Source organism: Equus asinus, chromosome 4 (genome assembly GCF_041296235.1).
Source record: "Equus asinus isolate D_3611 breed Donkey chromosome 4, EquAss-T2T_v2, whole genome shotgun sequence".
Taxonomy (NCBI): domain Eukaryota; kingdom Metazoa; phylum Chordata; class Mammalia; order Perissodactyla; family Equidae; genus Equus; species Equus asinus.
The window spans coordinates 78,208,179-78,228,535 of NC_091793.1; the positions used below are offsets into that span (position 1 = coordinate 78,208,179).

The 20,357-nt window shown below is 44.7% G+C and overlaps 1 protein-coding gene and 1 long non-coding RNA gene across 7 annotated transcripts in view; one reads left to right on the forward strand and one right to left on the reverse strand.

Annotated features, from left to right (window-relative positions):
• Positions 1-20,357, forward strand: part of MGAT5 (alpha-1,6-mannosylglycoprotein 6-beta-N-acetylglucosaminyltransferase) — a 330,354-nt gene that overhangs the window by 6,565 nt on the left and 303,432 nt on the right. The gene's annotated exons all lie outside the window — the stretch shown is intronic.
• Positions 1,621-8,650, reverse strand: LOC139045105 (uncharacterized). The gene is made up of 3 exons (XR_011502782.1): positions 8,354-8,650; positions 7,507-7,785; positions 1,621-4,158 (listed from the first exon to the last, which is right to left on the reverse strand). It is a non-coding gene; the product is annotated as an uncharacterized lncRNA (long non-coding RNA).

Genomic DNA, 20,357 nt, shown 5'->3' on the forward strand with positions numbered 1-20,357 from the left:
TAAAATTCCCGTATTGAATTAAAAAAAGAGGGCCAGCCCTGCTGCTCTAGTGGTTAGAGGTTGGCACTCTCATCACTTCTGCGCCTTGGGTTTGGTTCCTGGTCGCGGAACCACACCACTCGTCTGTTAGTAGCCATGCTGGGGCAGTGGTTCACATACAAGAGCTAGAAGAACTTACGGCTAGGATATACAACCATGCCCTGGGGGCTTTGGGGAGAAAAAAAAAAAAAGGGAAGATTGGCAACAGATGTTAGCTCAGGTCGACTCTTTCCTTGCAAAAAAATTAAAATATTTAAAAAAAGATTGAGGAAAAGCTCACGTTGTTTTTGCCTTTGCTGGTAGACTCTTTAGTAGGTAGCTGAAATGCTTACCTAAGAAGAGCAGACCCTTGATTATCACTATCTCTTGGGATGTTTATTTTTGTATGTTTAGAAATAAAAAGCCATAGTCCTTACTTCTCGGCCTAGGAATAACCTGCTTCCCCTAGTGAAGCTGTTTTTTCCCCTAGGAAATTGAGATTCCAAGAGCAGAGGATGACCAGGCTCATGGAGTTCTGTGGTTCCGTGGCAGAGCGCCCTGGGGAAGGTGGCTGAGTATTTACACTGCCACGAGCTGGGTGGAATTCTGTTTACATACCTTCATTGCAGCTTCACCGTGAAACAACAAAGTTGAAAGAAGAGGGAGTTTGATAGCAGTCTCCTTGCAGCTGCTTTTCTTTTAACCATCTGTTATTTCCAACTCCAATTTCTTTTATTTACTAGTGTTCATGCTGATGAGTTTTCTGTATGACCAGTTCTTTCTCTCCTGCCTCGTGTTTAGGAAAGCACTGTCTATGCCTCATGCTAAGTAGGATCTGCCTGTTTTCCTTCAGGACTTTGCTTAGTATTTCTGTTTGGTATACGTCCCTCACGTGTCTCTTGTAATTTTTCAGAGCCACCAGGGTTAGAGGCAGCAGTAAGTGGGGATTTAGAGGGGAAGGGGTGCTTTTTTCTTCCTCTGCTCCACCAGTCACGTTTATCAGACGAGGAGTCCCCAGTCTTACGTGAGACCTCTGCAAACACAACCTCAAGCCCGCCCGTCCATCGGGACTGCCTTCCCTCTTTAACAAAGTTCTTGGCTCCAGTCACTCAGAATGGTACATTTCCCCTTCTTCTCCTCATGCGATTTCTAACGTTATCTTTGCTAGATTTAAAGGCAGCATTGATATGTGGGTAATCTTTTGGGTGTACATAAATCTGATTCTCTCGGGTAAATGTTAACTTTCTTCCATAGGTTCACCATTCCTTATTACCTCTTCTGATGTCCATTGAGCTTTGGAGGGGAAAAGTTTTTTCCCATGTTGGTTATAAAAACATCCATCTAGCCCCAAGGGTTTCTTAGAAAGGAGTATAGAGGTCTCGTAGGCAGGACTAGAAGCTCCATTGCCTTACACAGAGCCTGACGCCGGAGTCACATGATCCTCTGGGCAGTGTGGCATCGTGGGTGAACTGACTGGTAGACGAGGCCTCTCTGAAGTTGGCTGGCGGTCTTCATGCAGGTGTAGGGTAGGAAGACATTTCCTCTTCCCAAATGGGGGTTCGTCTGGCCGGAGAGCGAATTAAATTCACATGAGACAGAATAGCAAGAGAAAATTAAACAAAGCTTTATGAGGAACCATGGCCCGGGGCCTTTCTTCCCGAAGGAAGAAAGGGCACCGAAGAAGTGGGGTACACACAGTGGTTATATACCCCCAAACGGGGTGTTTCACATGTGACTGAAACGTCCCTCCCACAATAGTCACAAGATTGCCCTGTTGGCACAGTGCTTGATGGACACAGCAGGTAATGGTCTGCTATCTCGGTGGGTGTAGCAGGAGGCAAGTCTATGTCTGGAGCTGGGCAGTCACAGGTGAGCTCGGCAATTAGTTCCTACCCTAAGGAAAGATGCTTAATCCTTAAGAAATGCCAGCGTTGGGAGGGGGAGGGAAGTTCGTTACAGGAGGTTACCAGACTAGCACAATAAAATGCAGATTTTAAGTCCTTGCCTTTGGTATTGATTAAGAGTTTTTAGAGAGAAGGTCATCTCCTTTCTTCTTCCTGGTACAGAGAGGGAGGCAAATTTCACAGATAGAGATTTACCTTACAAATGTAAACGTGTCCTAACAAAGGGCAAGTTCCATTCCTCAGAGCCTCCTTCCCTGTCCCAGTTTATCAAAAGCAATCAGCCTCAAATAATCCTGATGCCAAAGAGACATATCTTGGGGTGGCCAATTCCAGGTCCCCACACAGGTCAGTTCAGTGCTCTCTGATTCTGGTTGTTCATCTGTCAAATGAGGCATCTCTTATCTTTTCCTACCTCTGTGAGATTCTGGTAGTGGCCTTCTTGGCTGAGTTCAGCACATTCATCTACTCTAGTTTCTTTAATCTGTCCTTAAGAATATTCTTAGGTGTGTTCCTAATTTTGAGGTCCTATTTGGTTGTCGTGCCTGCTGAGAGTTCTGTTTTAAAAATCAATCAGTGGACCTTTTGTAGACATTTTTCTCTCCCACAGGCAGCATAATTTCTAGGTTCGTGAAGTCCAACAAATGGGGACTGTGTGTGTGAGAGTGGGTGTGTGTACACATGTCCACACACCGCTAGGGCTTATTACCTTATTGTCATATTATCTATGAAAAGAAGTGGAGGTGGTCAGAGTTGGAGCCGCAGATCTGGAGGAGCCGTCAGTTAAATGCAGTCTTTAGAAAATTTCTGTGGAAGGATTTGTTAATATGGCTTTTCCCCCAGTACGTGCTTGTTGGAGCTATAACTTGGGAACTTCTTGGGAATAGTATTGGGTAATGATTTTATTGTACTTTCCTAAAGACTGCAGTAAAGTGTTTTCCACGATAATGAGTTGCTTATTCTATCATATTGCCTTTTCTCTAATTGCCCCTATAACAGAATTAGATAAAGCTTTCCAAAAGCTTTCCATTTTTTTTTTAAAGATTTTATTTTTTCCCTTTTTCTCCCCAAAGCCCTCCGGTACATAGTTGTATATTCTTCGTTGTGGGTCCTTCTAGTTGTGGCATGTGGGACGCTGCCTTAGCGTGGTTTGATGAGCAGGGCCATGTCCGCGCCCAGGATTTGAACCAACGAAACACTGGGCCGCCTGCAGCGGAGTGCGCAAACTTAACCACTCGGCCACGGGGCCAGCCCCAAAAGCTTTCCATTTTTGATGCCATGACTCATTAATGTTCTCTGTGTTCCAGAGTTCCTTGCTTCCGGTCCACTGACTTCAAGAGAGACTTTTCTATTTCTTCATTGTCAGTCTTTAGCATAAAGATTACAAAATTATGCCGTCCTTTTATTACTGCTGTTAACAACCCACAGACTTTGTGGCTTAAAGCAATGCAGATATGTTCTCTTATAATTCTGTAGGTCAGAGGTTCACCAGGAGTCTTGTTGGCTAAGATCAAGTTGTCCATTCCGTCCGGAAGCTCTAAGGGAAAATCTTTGCTTTTTCCAGCTTCTAGAAGCCACCCACATTCATAGGCTTATGCCCTTTTCCTCCAACTTCAAAACCGGCAACACTGAGCTGCGTCCTGCCCCTTTGTCATCAGGCCGGCTCTCTGACCACAGCTGCGCAAGGTTCTCTGATTTTAAGGATCTGTGTGATTAGATTGGGCCCTCCCGGATAATCCAGGATAATCTCCTCATCTCAAGGTCTTTAACTTAATCTCGTCTGTCCTGTAAGGTAACATCATCACAGGTTCCAAAGATTAGGATGTGAAGATCTTTGGGGGCCATTTTTCTGCCTACATTAGTCCTCAAAACTCTTTGAAAGGAAATGATTTTTTTACTCTTTGTATAAAGAAATGTTCCTTTCTGTCAAGGAACTTTGCTGTCACCGGAAATTTGCCCATTTCCTTGTTCCTCCTCTTTTTGAATATATTCTGATCAACTGTTTGCAAAACACACGAGTATGTTCGTAATGTTTGAATTCTGCTATGGCCAGACATTGAGCTGCAAACGTTTACAGTGTTGTGGTTTATGAGTTGTCAGCAGTGCTACTATAATATGAGGAAACTGAGGTACGAAGGAAACTCGTCCGGTGTCATACAGCCAGAAGTGGCAGAGCCGGGGTACAAAACTGGGTCTCATTGATTCCAAAGCCTGTGTTCTTTTCACTCTGCTGTTCTGCCTGAGAAGTGATAATGGAAAAACAAAACGAGACATGGTAAATGGAAAATCTAAAATAATGTCAGATCTCTCTGCTTCTGCCAAGGTGATGATAAAGAGTAAATACTGCCTGTGGAAGATTGATGGCACTAATGGCCCTGATTAATGGCCTCCCTGTATCCACACTCCTTGTAACTTTGTAGTCCCCCACCTTCCCCACTCCCACCACTGGGATTGGCCATGAGACTTGCTTTGGCCCATGGGATCTTAGCAAATGCTATGTAAACAGTGCCTGCATGTTTGTGATTGCATTTTGCACAGCTGAGCTTCCTCTCTCAGACCCCTGCCACCACCATGAGAACATGCCCAGGCTAGCCTAATGGAGAGGTCTGAGAGACATATGGGCATGAGGCTTGACACAACTAGACCAGCCAGCCCCCAACGGACCTGTCAGCCGCTTGAAGTCTCCTGAGCATGTCTTATCAAGATCAGTTAAGCCTGTCCCAGATAACCAGAACCACCCAGCTGACCTATAGAGTTGTGGAAATAATTGATGATTGGTGTGTTAAGGCACTGAGTTCTAGGGGTGTTTGTTATACAGCAATTGCGAACTGATACACAGCTCATATCAGATATTTGAATAGCATAAGAGGTACTTTTAGTGTTTTTTGAAGGTCATTTTGGACTACTTTTGACTAATTAATATTCTTTTAAGATTATCCTTTAGGCTCAAGAACTTGTGCATTATATCTACCCTTTTCCTTCCCTTTTTTAAGATGAAAAATCCTGTAAATTCTTTTTGGTTTCAGTCAGAAGCAGACTTATTTTCCTTTCTCAAACTACTTTTTATTTCCAATATGGTGGCTTTTGACCCACACCTACAACAAGAAATACATATTGACTCAAAACTCAAATATACATAGATATAACAGCAAGAAAGTTTCACGAAACTGTACCCACCCTTCTCCTTCTGGTGTCCTCTGATGTTTTCTGTACTATTCTATTTCATTTACTTAGAACATGCTGGTCAGGAGTCAGCACTCTGGGCTGCTGCCCATTTTTGTAAATAAAGTTTTATTAGAACACAGCTACTCCCATTTGTTCGTGTATTGCTTGTGGCTGCTTTCATGTTACAGTGCCAGAGTTGAGTAGTTGTGATAGAGGTTATCTGGCCTGAGAACCTCAAGTAATTACTCTGTGGCTCTTAAGGAAAAAGTTTTCCTACCCTTGCACTGAACTGACTTCGTAACCTATTAGTTAGGTTCAACCCTCAGTTTAGAAGACACCATTCAGGTGACTCATAACTCTCCTGAATCTCTTCTGGAAATTACACTAAACAAATCTGGCAGATGTGAAAATTGACCCTTTTCCTGTGTCGCACTCAAACTCTCTTTTTTGTTTCGATTCAACCATTGTTTTTGCTATTTAACATTATACTTGATTGGCTTATATAGGAACCTTCTCAAACATTTCTAAAATGTTTCATCATAAGTAGTATTATGTCCTCCCCACCCCTTTTTCTAATTTAAATGAGGCTTTCTTATGGAAACCAGCTGGAATTAAAATGGACACAAATTCCATTCAAGTGCTAGTTACGTATTCATTAGATTCCAGCAGTGCCTTTTCTGTGATATAATGGAGCCCATTTCTGGAAGAGGTGGAGAAACAGTGATCTTGGCTTGTTTTAGAACACCTTTCTGGCAACTGGTCCTTATTGCCACATTTCTGAGTTAGGGTGGAATTATTTCTGAGCATAATACAATTTAGAGACATTAAGTCGTGGACTATTGGGGTTGGAAAGACGTTGGAAAAAACATTTTATTCCACTCGGACCTAATTGGGCCCTTAAAGGCTAAGTTTCTGTGATGCCTCAATTTGCCAAGTCTGTCAAGGAAGGACAACATTGTTATTTATATGGTGTGGCCAGTGAGTTTGATGAGAAGGATCTGGGGCAGAAAAGGCTTCAGAATGATCTGGGTATGTCTTTCTAAAATATGAAATGCCAGGTGAAGAATGGTCACTGGCCTATTTATTTATTGACAGTGAGAACAGAATCAAAATAAATGAGCTTTAACTACAGCTTGAAGAATTTAGTCAAGTCTGAGAAATGTCCTCCAAATAAGGTGTGTTCTTTGACGTTAGAATAGGATCTCCTGAGCATTTTTGATGTTAGCTGCCCCCTTAGTTCAGGTGGGTGGCCATCTCTGCAGGTGCTTGGACTCCAGTAATTAATAAGGACTCTTCTGGGTGTCAGCAACAGAAACCTGCTGGAGTTCCTTTCAACGAAAGTGGAGAATTCACATTAGGGCTACGGGAGCAGGAGGCAGGAGCTGCGTGACCCCAGGAACCCCCTTTACTTCCTCTCTGCCTCCATCTGCCTGGCTGCTTAATTCTCCTCTCTGCCTTGTTCTGTTTTTCGTGTCGCAAGGGCAGAACTCTGGGTGAGGGCACTTGTTGCTGGGTAAGCCACCCAGCGAGACTGATGTTTCTTTTGTAAAGAAAACTCCAGTTTCCTGGGGAGTATCCCCTCAGTGGCCCAGCTTGAACTCGCCCACAGCTGAGCAGAGCATGGGAGCTACAATGTGGATTTTGGCTAGCTCCGGGGAGCCTTTTGGGGGCCTTTTAGAAATCCGGGGGGGGGGGACTTTGGTTGTCACTGATTGAGGGGTGCTACTAGCTTTTATTGGCTGAGAACTGGGGATGCTGACCATCTGCAGTGGGTAGAACAGTCTTACACCCCAAAATATATCCTGTGTCCCACTGTGACGATCATGGATGACAAAACATGTTTATTACCTAAGCCTAGAGACCTAACTTACATGTAACCAAAGAATATTTTGCATGTTTTGAGTAAGGATTGAGTTTCCCAGTCGATAAAGAAAGATTGTGCTTTGTTTTGCTGGGAAATTTACCAAGAGGTGTTTGCCATTTTGGAAAATCGCCCCACCCATGGCATCAGCACGTCACTTGTGTCACTCCACATTTGTAGCTGACCCATTTTTTGATTTTACATTAAAATATAAGCATCTCATGACCCCGTTATGCCTTCTAGATTGGTCTTGCCCAACTAATTGGATATTGAAATACACGTTAGTTTTGTATAGATTATTTTCCTTTTCTTCTCATTTCTATTGCTCTTACGGCAATAAATATGTGTATTTGAAATTAAGTTTAGGAAGGTTATCTAAGAATTTGATTTCAGATAGTAAAGGAGTATTAGAAGTTGCTATAAGCTGGAGGCTTTGGGGCTGATAGAGTTTAGAACACAGCGCTAGGGGAAGCGATTTGTAAAGTAATTTTTTCTCCCCCCCAGCCTAATGATTCAGCTGAATTAAACCCTTTTAACACCAACTATTTAAAAGATAATAACCTGTGGCCCATGCATTGGGTGTAGCTGATTGAGAAAAAGGGACTAGAGATGTTGGCTCCATACTGCTCTTCTCAATAGGTGGTGGACTCTCCATAGTGCAGACCCTCCATCCTCCCATATATGTGGTTCATAGCCTCTGCTGCTTCATGGCTCCGCTGTGGGTCTCCTCATCATTCTGGAAAAGCCTTAGGAGTAGGGAGGGGATGAAGTCAGATTATCACTTGAGCTTCATCTGAACTACTGCAGACCGCTTTGCAGGGCTTCGGGGGGATCTGTGAGCTGCATGGGAAAATATTACACCTTGATTTTCACTAATGTCTCACCAACATTGAGCAATTCCTTAACTTTTGAATGTTGCACACAAATCACAGTAATATTAGCATTGTCTGTGACTTTGTCACCAATGGAAATCTGATACTTTCATACCACAGGAATAGATGGCTAACAGATATCTTGAAGTAGCAATACTCTTTATGACTTGAAATTAAGCGATATTTCAAATTCAAATATTACACCTCCTGCTAGATAGTATTATTTAATGCATTAGCAAACAAGCTTATGTATTATTATATCACAATTTTAAAAATATTTTGGTAACCATATAATTGACTTCCTGTGTAATCTTATGTATTTCATTATATGCATTGAAAAAATCCAGAGAAGGGGTCTGTTGGCCTCACCAGTCTGCCAAGGGGTCCAGAAATGATGGGGGAGAATTGTGGGGGGTTTTGGATGCTAATACCCTCCACTGCTGCCTGTCTCTTGTGTTCATTGGGAGTTGAGCTCCTCCTGACTTGGCATTTCCCCAAGACTGCCAGATATGGATATGGAGGGAGTGTGGGCTTACCTTCAATTGGTTTATTTTCCTCTTAGACCTGGTCAAAGACTTGAGCTTGATTGACTCTGGCTCATTCTTTTATCATACATGAGGAGGCAAGTTTGTCAGAACGTTCCTCCGGCAAAGCTGTATTGATCAGTACTAGGTACAGGATGCCTTTAAAGCTAAAATGTCCTGATTATCTGAAGTGCGATTCTGCTTCAGGTTTTCAAGTGGAGAAAAACCACAAAAGTTCTGCAGGAAAATTCCGTCTATACAGACCAACTTTCATTTTCCTCTTCGTATGCTTCAAAGTTACATAATCACAACGCAACTCTAAGCAAGTACCCCATTGCCCAAGAAATCTATTGCACAAACGGCTGCCAGGGGTGTTTTCTGTTACCATATGACTTGTGGGGGGAGAGGGCGTTTCCCAGAAATTAGGGTTTGAGATGGAGGTAGACAGCTCCATCGGTGTGCACTTCATCCTGGCTGCTACCTTGCCACCCAGTAATTCCAGCCTAGAGGGTGCGGTGCTGTGGCTATACCTGGATTTCTGGGAATAGCATCAGCCTTTTTCTGTTTCTGGAAACTTCTATTGATAGGAAATGACTTTTCCACAGAATAGCCTACTGTTCTTGCTGGCCTCCAGACACCAAGTCATTGTTGTGCTGCCATGTCTGTCTTTTTCCTCTCACAGCTTCTAAGTCTATATTTAGAGCATGAAAGTGCTGAACATTCCTTTCTGATTCTTTAAAAGTTGAGCACGGGCGGGATCTTCATACATTCAATGTTAATACCTTGGATGACCATATTAAGTAATAATGAGAGTAATATTTTTTCAACTTTCGTTTCAAAAAATATTATGCTGGAGATTGGAATTGAATAGTTTCAAATTTTTAAGCTTCATTTTTCTGTGGGTTTACTTATTGATCAAATTTCTAAGTGAGTAAAAGCCATTCCTTTAAGGAAGGTAGGGGCAGCCGCATTATATCATATTGTGACTGCTCATGTCAAAGAGAACATACATGTACTTAATAAGCTTATCAATGAAGTGACAGCTTCTCTCTCACTTTTTTTTTTTGTAAAAGGGAACAGCAAAATTCTGTCATTACCTGTGCTGCTGATTGCTATTATAGTTTCCCATGCAAGACTGTGGGTGCTATTCGGCCTAAGTTTTAAGGTGCTATATCTCAGATCCTTTTATGGAGAAACTGTCCTATTGTTGGATCGGGAAGGCCAGTTTTTTTGGCTTGAGAAAGCAGGAGATTCACCAGATTCATTGGCTGAGGGATGGTAATTTGACTCACTTTGAAGAATCTCTTACCCCACCGACCTATTCTGAGCCGCATTCATTTGGCCTATTTTTCATAGAGTTTTGGTTTGGGATGGATTTCAATCTTAATCCTACCTCTGTGGAGAGAGTAAAGCAAGTCCAGAAGATCTGGAGTATAGGAGTTTAAATCTGCACCAGTGATTCATCTCCTGGTCAGATGGACAACAGCATTAATGGTGCAGCTGCTAGACACAGATAGATCCCATTACCATTTTACAGACCTTGTCACAATGGAAGTGGAAAATGCAGGTCCTGTCTTCAAACTGACATTCAGAGGGTAAGGATCTCACATGCAGAGAAACGCTTTTTCCCGAAAGTAGACCTCTTGAGCGTGTAGCTGGTGTTCTGAGGGATCCTGGGCACTTGTGGGAACCAAGCCTTGAGCACCCTGTCTAATTTCTTGCCTATGACAACCCTGTAAATCAGATTGCTTTGTCTTCATTGAACAAATGCAAAACCAAGGTATGGAGAAGTTAAGTGTCTTGCGTGCAGTAACTCACGTAATTATGAGGTGCCCATATAGCTTATCCTCCAAACCTGAACACTTTTGAGAGTGAAGGGGGTACTAGCAGTGATTATGCTGGAATAACAGGTGCAAGTGGGGACATATCGTCCCCCTACTCATCAGGTGCAGATTGGGGCTTTCATTCAGGTCTCCGATTCCACAGCCTGTCTGCTCTCCATGAGCTACATTAGATCAGGTGCCTTATCTGCAGGTGAACTGGTGAGACGCGTACTGAACAGTCTTCTGAAGATGAGATCTGCACGGGGTGTAGAGCCAAAGGGAAATTCCTTGAAGGCTAGATAAAAGTTCCCTCTAAAGGGCAAGAGAAATGCCTATTGGAGATCTTTGTTCCTGTAAAAAGGTAGAAAGAGTTTTCTTGGGAAGGCAGATGGTTTTTCTCTAGGTAAAAAATGGTTTTTCATTTTTTTTGTTTGAAAGAATGGGTCTGCTTTAGCATTTACAAGAAAGATAAAGTGAGGCTCCTAAAATCTCATATCCACGACAGACATCTTCCTAGCCCGTGGCTGTTATGATACAGTGGTATAACGAATTCTTCAATAGTGAGGTGTGTAGATGAAATTTACTGCCCCTGTTTTTAGCACTCTGTCCACGACTATTATTATCCAGGCAGATTTGTGTGATAGCATCCTTACTATGAGATGTTTAGATAAAATCTCAGCACTTGAATATTTTGCACTCCCAGTATTGGACACTCCAGTTTGTGATGATCCTCTGTGAGCCTCAGACACACCCGTGTGAACAGGCGCAGCAGAGGTGCAGACCCGAAGATAGATGAAGCCCAAGGTACTTATAACAGATATTACAGCCCAACCATGAAAAGTAATAAAGAACATCACACAGCACTCCAGGATTTATTTGTTCACTGTGTTATGTTCTTTTGCTGCCTTCTAGGCCAGTTAAGGTGTGAAAGCAAAACTTTCCTAACAGAGTAGTTCCGTAAATACCATGGCCTCTAAAAAAGTCCTGCTGGATTGGCATTCGTCACGTCAGCACTGCCAAAGAATGACATGCTATTCAAAGGCCCCTGTGGGAAACCTAGAGCAAGCGGGCAGATGGGTGAGAGTTCTGTGTTTGGTTAGAAATTTGGGATCTGGCTTTCAATTGAGAGCTGTTACTTGGCAGTTATTCTCCACCCAAGTTCCTGGGGGATCTGCCTTCTGACCCTAGGAGCACCCAAAAAAGACTGGATCCCAGAGTAGGCAAAATGAAACTTTCCGGTGATGAAGAGGAAGTCTTCTCCCATCAGGAGTGACCAATGGGACTAGAGAGGGACTGGGGGTCTCAGGGATTGCCCCGCCCCTATGATTTTTTTCAAGCTGCTCCCTGGAGAAGACATTGATATCTTGTTGCCTTTTCAAAGGCCAGACTTTTCTCTGGAAATAAGAGAACCACAGGTTTGGAGCAGAGGCGTGAGAAGGGGAAGGAGGGGGCCTGGGTGGCCAGCAGCAGCCTGTCTGCAGTGGAAATAAGAGACCGTGGAAGATGCAGAGCAGCTGTACTGTCTTGGGTAACAAGAGTCTTCTTGAAATGGGGCGGGAAACATCAGCTGAGAAGTCAGGAGATCTGGGGGCTGGTGCTTACCCTGCCACTAACCAGCTTTGTGAGCCTCTGTCTCTTCCGCACAAGTGGGCGAGTTGGGTCAGATGTTATCCAGCGTGACTTCCAGCTCTACAAGGCTTTGATGCTGAGCCACTGAACCATCTTTGTAGGGCTCACCCATGTGGCTAAATAAACATTTACTGAGTACTTATATGTCAGGCATAGGGCCTCAAAGGTGACTGCAACAGCTGACCTTATGTCTAGGGTGGGGCCCTGCCATAAACACTCCCGTTGTGCCAATAAGAAGAATGGCTAACTCTTAGAAAGCATTTATTGTGTGCCAGGCAGTGTTATGGATACTTCCCATTGAGTTACATCTATTAGTACTTTTCATCCTCCCAGCAACCCTGTGAAGTAGGTAGAACTGTTCTAATGTTAGAGATGAAAGTGAGGCACAGGGAAGTGAAGTAATTTGTCCCAGGTTTCACAGTGGTGGAACCAGGATTCGAAGCCAGGGAGCCTGGCTCAAGAGCCCACACTGTGCAGCTCTTAGAGGGGAGTGCTGTCATGTCTTCTTCTTGTCTCCACTGCTGGACTGTGAGCTGCCTGAGGGCAGCAACCACATCTGCCTTGTTAACTGTTCCTAGTGCCTGGCCCAATGTAGACTCTCGGGGCATTTTTTGTTGAATGGGTAAATGGATGGATGGATGGATGGATGGAGAAGATAAACAAGGTCTTCAGGGAGCTTATAATCTAAAGAGGAAAACAGATGCATAAACACCTAATTTTGGTCCATGTCAGGCAGGAAGGGTACTTAAATGTGGGGCAACAGTGAAGCCTTCTTTGAGCCTTGAAAGATGTGCAGAATTTGGGAGAATCAGGTGGAAAAGGCATGCCAAGCAGAGGGGCCCTGTGGGCTACCTCTTGCATTGCCTCAGCATTCAGTAATTCCCAGAGGACAGAAGGCAAGGCACAGGCTGTTGGGGATGGGGCCAGGTCAGGAAGAGCCTTCCCTGGGAAGGCATTTGGGCTTGCTCCTGAGAACGGTAGAGAGCTCCTGAAAGGGTTTAAGCAGGGGAGTGACATTAGCAGCCTTGGATTTCAGATGGGGTATTCTGGCTACAGTGTGAAGGATGGAAGGAACAGGGACACGAGATCGGGGCAGGGGAGAGGCGACTGCAGAGATCCCAGCAAGAGATCATGGGAACCTGAAGTGGAGGTGGAGGAAGAGGTGACTAGAGGGGTAGGAGGGGAGAGTGACTTAACTTTGGGCATGCTGAGTTCAAGGCGTCCTGGGGCTGCTGGTGGGCTGTGCAGGTGCTGCCATGTTTAGGGCTGAGCCTGGGAGGCTAAAGACCACGGTAAATGTGGTTTAGGCATTGCCTGCATCGGGTGGCAGTTAAAGCCAGGAGAGTGGATGATATCTCCCTGAAAAGGGTGTTACCCTGCAAGAGCCAGTCCGTGGGAGCTGAGCCAAAAAGAAGCCCCTGAAGGATGGCCAGAGAGCCTGGTCCTGCTCGAGCAGAGTGTGGCCACGGGTTTTATGGAACTCGTAATCTTCACTATAATGATAACATGTTTTGAGCCCTTACAGTGTGCCTGGCACATTTACGAGCACTTTGGGTACTTTTACTTATTCGTTGTTCATAAAAACCCTTTGTGTGTTATTCTGATTGCTATTTTTTACAAATGAGGAAAACGAGGCACCCAGAGGTTAAGTCCCAGTTACCCAAGGTCACATGTGTTGCATGACCAGAGGGCCCCGATGAGATGAGGCCTCCTGAGTTTTTATTGAGTTTGTCAATACGGAAACCTCTGAAGGCCTTTGCATATCCCACCAAACGAATGAGGCTGGGAAGGGAAGGAGGCTGTTGGAGCTGTCTTGAGGGTGAGAGGAGGTAGGTCAGGGTGGTGTTTGGTGTTTTGAAGGATGAGAGAAAGAGCCAGCTCAGAGGAAGATTTTGAAGATACAGGCAGGGAAGGGCCTGAGGTCTCAGCAGCAATGCACTGGGTGGTGGGTCCCAGGCACAGAGGAGAGAGGAGGCTGAGGGGAAGGAGGAGACTGAGGAGGGGACGGCGCCGCTGGAGGGAAGAAAGCAGGAAGGGCAGAGCTGTTGTCAGAATTGGACAGGGGTTGTATGAATCCGTGGACGGGAAACGTCCAGAATAGGTAAATCCACAGAGGCAGAAAGCAGGTTAGTGGTTGCCTGGGGCTGGGAGGAGGGGGAGAATGCGGAGGACTGCTTAATGGGGGGTTTCTTTTTGGGGTGATAACTAGACAGATGTGATGATTGCACAATATCATGAATGTACTGACTGACACTGAATTGTACACTTTTAAGGTTAATTCAATGTTACATGAATTTTACCTCAATGAAAAAAAATTGGAAGGGGGAGAAGAGGGCAGGTAGAGAAGTGGGTCACACGCGATGACCAGGATTTTCTGGCCCCCACTTGCTTCCTATTACCTAAGGGCTTTATTTTCATCGTCTTCCAACCCATGGCGTTGTTTTGTTTACTGCAGTGTAAGTGCTGTGAGATTCAAGCCTGTCCCTCTAGTACTGGAACAGCATGTGGCACAGAGTGGGTGCCCAGTAAATGGTGCAATGAATGACAGAATGGTTGAGTGATGGGTGAAGTAGAAAGTCAGGCAGCCTCCTGGAAGTAGAGTGTGGAAGGGAGTGCTGATTTGAAATCGCTGGCTGAGCACAAAGGGAAATGGACTGACTGGGCATGAGAAAAAGCCCAAGTTCTAATGTTAAGAGACCTGCAGAAGATGAGGGCGTGAAGTCACCTGGTGTTCGTGTGGTTACTATTTATTCATCTACTTTTTCTGGCCCTGCTGAACTGCCCGAGTGCAGAACACAAGGGAGACCGAGAGTGAGTTTGTTGTTACATGTTGGGGATTTTGCTGGGTGAATAGAGTGGAGAGACAGGGAGTTGGGGGGATAGAGGGCATTGGCAATAAATGGTTCTGGGAGGTCACCGAATCTGGGAGGGATAGACTGTGGACCCCAAGAAAATGGAAAGAAGTGATTACGGGACCCTCAGGCATGAAGGGTGGCCATGAGTGTTGGGAGTGGAGACAGGGACAGCTGACCTAGACAAGATGTCGGGGATGTGGCTCAGGTGGAGTGAAAGTGAAGGTCATTAGGCTCCAAGTGGTCACTATGTTGCAAGCCCAGGGCAGTGATTTCCAAAATTTCGTACTTAGGATAATGCGGTATGGGAAGAACATATGAAAGCTTAATTATTTTTTACCTTAAAAATTAAGGACTTTAGTAATCTTTACATGTTGATTATTTTAAAATAAATTAACGTGTATTAGGGGTGCATGCTCACTTTTTACTAATGGGACGTGTGACCAAAGTAGTTGTGCAGGCTACTGGTTTGGGAGGTTGGACAGGTCCTTGGATGACATCATTGGGAGTGATGTCATGTGGGAGACCAGGTCACATGGTTTGCTGAAACAGAAGCCTTGTGTCTCCTGTGACTCTGTTACCATCTCCTGGTTGACCAACAAAGGATAAGCCTTTCTTCCAGAAAGGGCATAAGGTTTCCCTGGAGTGACTGGCTCTTTGCAAACCCCTTATGTACTGCTGCAGATCACCATTTTGTGTGTGTGTGTGTGTGTGAAGAAGATTGGCTCTGAGCTAACATCTCTTGCCAGTATTCTTCTTTTTGCTTGAGGAAGGTTGTCGCTGAGCTAACATCTGTGCCAATCTTCCTCTATTTTATGTGGTATGCTACCACAGCATGGCTTGAGAAGCTGTGCCTGGGATCTGAACCTGTGAATCCCGGGCCACCAAAGAGGAGTTCTTGAACTTAACCACTAGTCCACTGGGCCAGTCCCAAGATCACTTTTTTTAAGTCACCACAAACCATTTGCTGAACATTCCTTGTAGAATTTGAATACTCACCCACATTGAGTTTTGGAATCCATTCCCCCCTTCCCCCCACCCCCCAACCCCCGCCTCTGTTTTTTTGTTAGAATTGGACTTCCCCCTCCCCCCTTCTCTTCTGACTTCCTGGATATCCATTGATGTTCTCCTCCTCCCCCCAAGAGATTATGACCTAGGGAGGGGTTTTTAGAAACCTGGGATACCATTTTCCTGAACCTTGAAATTTGAGCTGAAAGTGACTCACAAGATCTGAGGGGTAAGGGGCAGAAACCAGCGTGGCTCTGAGCCAGGATGATTTGGCTTCCAAGTCTGACTCTGCTGTTATGAGTTGTGAGCTTCTGGGCAAGTTGCTTAACCTGACTTCTGGTTTCATTTTAAAATTGAAGAGGTGCTTATCTATCTGATAAGGTTATGGGAAAAATTAAAGGAGTGTGTGACACATATGAAAGTCCCTTAAACTTGCTAGGGCTCCATAAATGCCAGTTCTTTCTCCTTCTTGACATCTCCCGCCGCACCCCCAGTTGTGTCTTGTGCTGGCCTCTAGTGCCTTTCCACCCTGGTGGAAGAGACAGATAAGAACAAAGGGTGAATCGCTGATAACTTCCTGTTGGGCTGGTTTAAAGCTTTCCACGTGTTGCAAGCCCGCCCCTTTCCCCTGTGCTCTCTCTGTTGTGGGTTCCTTTTCCCAGCCTTCATTCTGTTTTAAGGAGTGTTTGGGGCATCGTAAGTTCTCTTATGGTGTTTGGTTAATGCTGAAACAACTCATTAATTATGAGCCTCCCCTACCCCATTAAATGCCTTCATGAGGAACAGACTTCATAGGGCAGAAAACAAAATAATGCCACCCCCTCGCCCTACTGCATTTTAGAGTTCTGAGAACATCTCAAAGCACAGTGTTTGAGTAGGATCATTTCAAAAGCCCTCCTGTAGTTATGGAATGGGAACCTTCCTATGTGACGATAATGATGATGTTGGTGGCCAGGGGACTGTTTGCAACAGTGCGTAGGCCAGGCTTCCGGAAGTGTGGGGTTTCTCTCACCGCTGGGTACTGGCCATTGCTTCTTCGACAGCCAAGGGTCTGACCATGCTGTTCTCTCCTGCATTTTAATCCGAGTATTGTAATACTTCACAAATGGAAGAAGAATGCAAGAAGTTTAAAAAGTTCTTCTGGCGTCTTTAGAAAATTGCGGCTTTGAAGAAAAGTAAAAGCCTTTGAGTGAATTAGCTCAGTCTGTTGCTAGGGTAAGTGGGTGTGGCCGTCCCTCCCCACCCCAGGAAAATACTGTATTGTTTAGTTATAAATAACTACCTTTTAATTTATAACTGGAATTTCAATCCAGATGTTAACATATTTGGGGCTTTCTTTTCCTCTTTTTTTTTCCCCCCCGAGAGTCATTTTATAACATCAGGCTCTGTTTTGGAGTTCCTAATCATTTTATTTCTATATTAATAAGATGGGGTAATAGTACAGCGTGGATGTGAGCATTAGAACTAATTGAGGGAGAGAGCCTAGCTCTGTACCTTAAGTATAATAGCCACTCAGTACATGGTAAATACTATTTTAAATTCAGATGAAAGAAAAAAACCTTTCAGCTCCTATGCAGGCAGCGTAGCACTGTATGAAAAGGAACCTATTGATTAAACACTTAGAAAGTTTAAAAAAACCTCTTTCTAACTCCCGAGATATTGGCACTTGTGATGGATGTCTTGAGGCAGCTAAAACAGTTGAGTCTTTTTAGTGGAAGAAACAGGGATCTTTTCACATGAAGTGGTACTTGAAAAATATTGCTGTAATTAAAATATACAGTGTAGCTAGTTTTCAGGAAATGTACATTTTTCATGTCTTGAAGGAGCCTTAAAGACTGACTAAAAAAGAAGAAAGGAAAGAAGCAGCCTCTACTGCAAATCAGCACGTGAGAAGGTTAAAATTCTTTTTTTCCTTCCCTCTGATGGCACACCTAGTGGTAGGGCCGATGTTGGGTTGAGGGAGTCCTCAGATGCTGCTGTAACAGCATCTGCTTTTCCTGGGAGTCTGTGAGCTCGAATGGGGCGAACAGTCCATCTTTATGTTCAATGAATTCTGACTGCAGTTTGGCATTATCTTCAGTGGTGAACATAGGCAACAAACCACAGAGCTGTTACAAGTATCCAGACTTTGTCACCAATAAATCCTCTCACATTACACTCGCTGCAGATCCTCCAAATATTATTTACACTCATCACTACTTCAAGGTGGCAAGTGATGGTAGGTGCAGAGTTACTTTCACATCTCGGTACTTGGTGGATTAACAAAGAAGCACCCATATTACTATATCCCAAGTTAAAAACCTTGTGATAACTAAATCTAAGTATAATGTATTTGGTTGGAAGTACTTTGTTTTTTATTTTATGCATTTAGAAACATTATTTGGAGGAGATGTCCAGGGGCTTCACCTGATTGCCAGTGGATCCATGGCATACAAACGCCTAGGGACCTTCTCTTGGTCTGCATTTTAAATTTTATCTTAAGGGACTAGGCCTGAGGGAAGTGGCTGTCAAGCCTGGCTGCCCATGAGAACCACCTGGGGGAGCTTCGGGACTCCCGCTGCCCAGGCTATACCTCAGACCAGTTAAATTCGAACTTCAGGGGTGGGACCGTGGTGATTACAGGTGATCCCGGTGTGCAGCTGAGGTTGAGAACCATTGGTCTATACGTTTGGATAAACCAGCCTACTTCCCTCTTTCCCTCCTTTCTGAGTCTTTAAATAAGAAATTGTTTAATGTTCACGGTAGGAAATTCAGTGTACAGAAGAGCACAGCTCTCTCACCTTTCTAGAGATAACCATTGCTGAAAATTTTTGTGCATAAACAATCATTATAGACACGCGCATCCACACGTATCTCCACGTTGGGGTTATACTCTACATGTTCTGTCATACAGACATACAACACATGATTTTTCACTTAGAGGGAGCTTTCCTAACCGATTTCCGAGCTAGGTTGGTCCTTGAGATTAAAATTCTCTTTCTTTGGTGTTTTTGGTTTGCCTAAAACTGGGAAGCCCCATCCCACTAGGCCCAATTCAGGAGTAGTTTGGAGACCATCAACCTTATTTCCCACTTTTAAGAACTAGTGCAATGGAGGAGAAAGAACAGCGTTTGGGGTCAGGCCCACCTGGGTGTGGGACTTGGGGCAACTTGCTTTTCCATCTTTGTATCTCTTTCCTCATCCGTCAGGTGGAGACAAAGAACGTTTCCTCGCAGGGCAGTTGTGAACTGTGTACAGGTCAGTGACAGGTAGCTCTTATCCTGGGTCTCCTTGCAGGTTGCATTCCTCAGAGGAGCTTGAAGTGTTCCTCGGGCCTGTCAGAGTTCTTTCTCCTGTATTAGTAAGCAGGTAGCAGGAAGCACAGGGTAAATAAAAAAAAAATCCCTGTGTACCTGGTATAGACAGAGTCTGGAGATCCTAAACCTGTGCCTTGGGATTTCTGTCATCAAGTTGGGTTAGGAGTTGGGTTCAAGACCACACTGATGATGAACTAGCCTTATCAGCTCTTCTTGTACCAGGGTAGCCAACTCTAAGAAATGCCCCCACGTGCTTATTGACCCATATCTTTGCATTTCATCTCACTTGCAAAAGCAGTTATGTCTGGAGTGAGAGCCAGTATCAGAACTCCTGGCGGGAAACAGAATTCACCCCAGATGGTTTGAATGAAGACTAATGAAAGGAACAGTTGCAGAGGGGCTGGCTAGGCACCATGAGGCCCCCAGGGACGAACAACAGTGGGGAAAACAATCTCGCCTCTAGGGCCGGAGCGGGAAAGGAGAGAAAGTAGAGTTCTTGGGGCTCAGTAGGATCTGGAACTGAAGAGCAGCTGTCCAGCAGGAGCTATAGTCCGGAGGAATGGTGCCCAAAGATGTGGCATCTGAGGAGAGAGGGAGCTGGAAAGAAATAACCCTGACCTCTCCCCTCCTTTTCCAGTCTCCTGCTGGGCCTCTGGTCAGCTGAACCAATGGGAAGCCAGCAGGCGATGGAGCCCAGGTGATGGAGTCTACAGGTGTCAGCCAGTCTGGGCACAGAACCGGGCTGAGAATAGATGGGGGAAGGGCAAATGGAATAACCAGATAACCAGCACAGAGGCTGTTGCATGTCCGACTGTGTGAAGTGCCTGCCAGCGAGTTGAGCACTTAGATGGTACACGGTGAATATCGTTTCCTTCCCTCGCTTCCTAGGATTTGGATGGCAGCTTGTTTACTCTTGCGTTAAGCACCAGCAAGGGCATTGAGGCAGAGAGAGAAGGAGAAAGAGCTTCACATAGTGAAAAGCAAACCCTTGCATCAAGACCTGTCATATTTTTCTGAACTCTGGCTTTCTTGGTGTCCGTGCAGAGGAACTTTGCAGGCAAATCGTCCCCTAGTTCCTGGCTGCCACTGGGCAGGCAAACACCAAAGGCATGGAGGTCCAGACGGGAGATGTTAGTTTGAAAACTCTCTTGTTTCTCCTGACACATGCCTGGAGATTTCCAGTAGTCATCTCTGGAAGCTAGGAGACCACACTGGTAGTCTCTGGTGAGGCCTCCCTGGCCGCTGTACAAGTCAGTCTCTCAGAGCTCAAGAGAAGACTGGGCTGATTCCATAATTTGAGCCTTCCGGTCTATTGAAAAAGTGAGAAAATGCATATTAGGATTAGAAACACCATCGGGAATCTTAAGTGTTTACATGTGAGAACTGAACGTTTTTTTTAACACAAAGA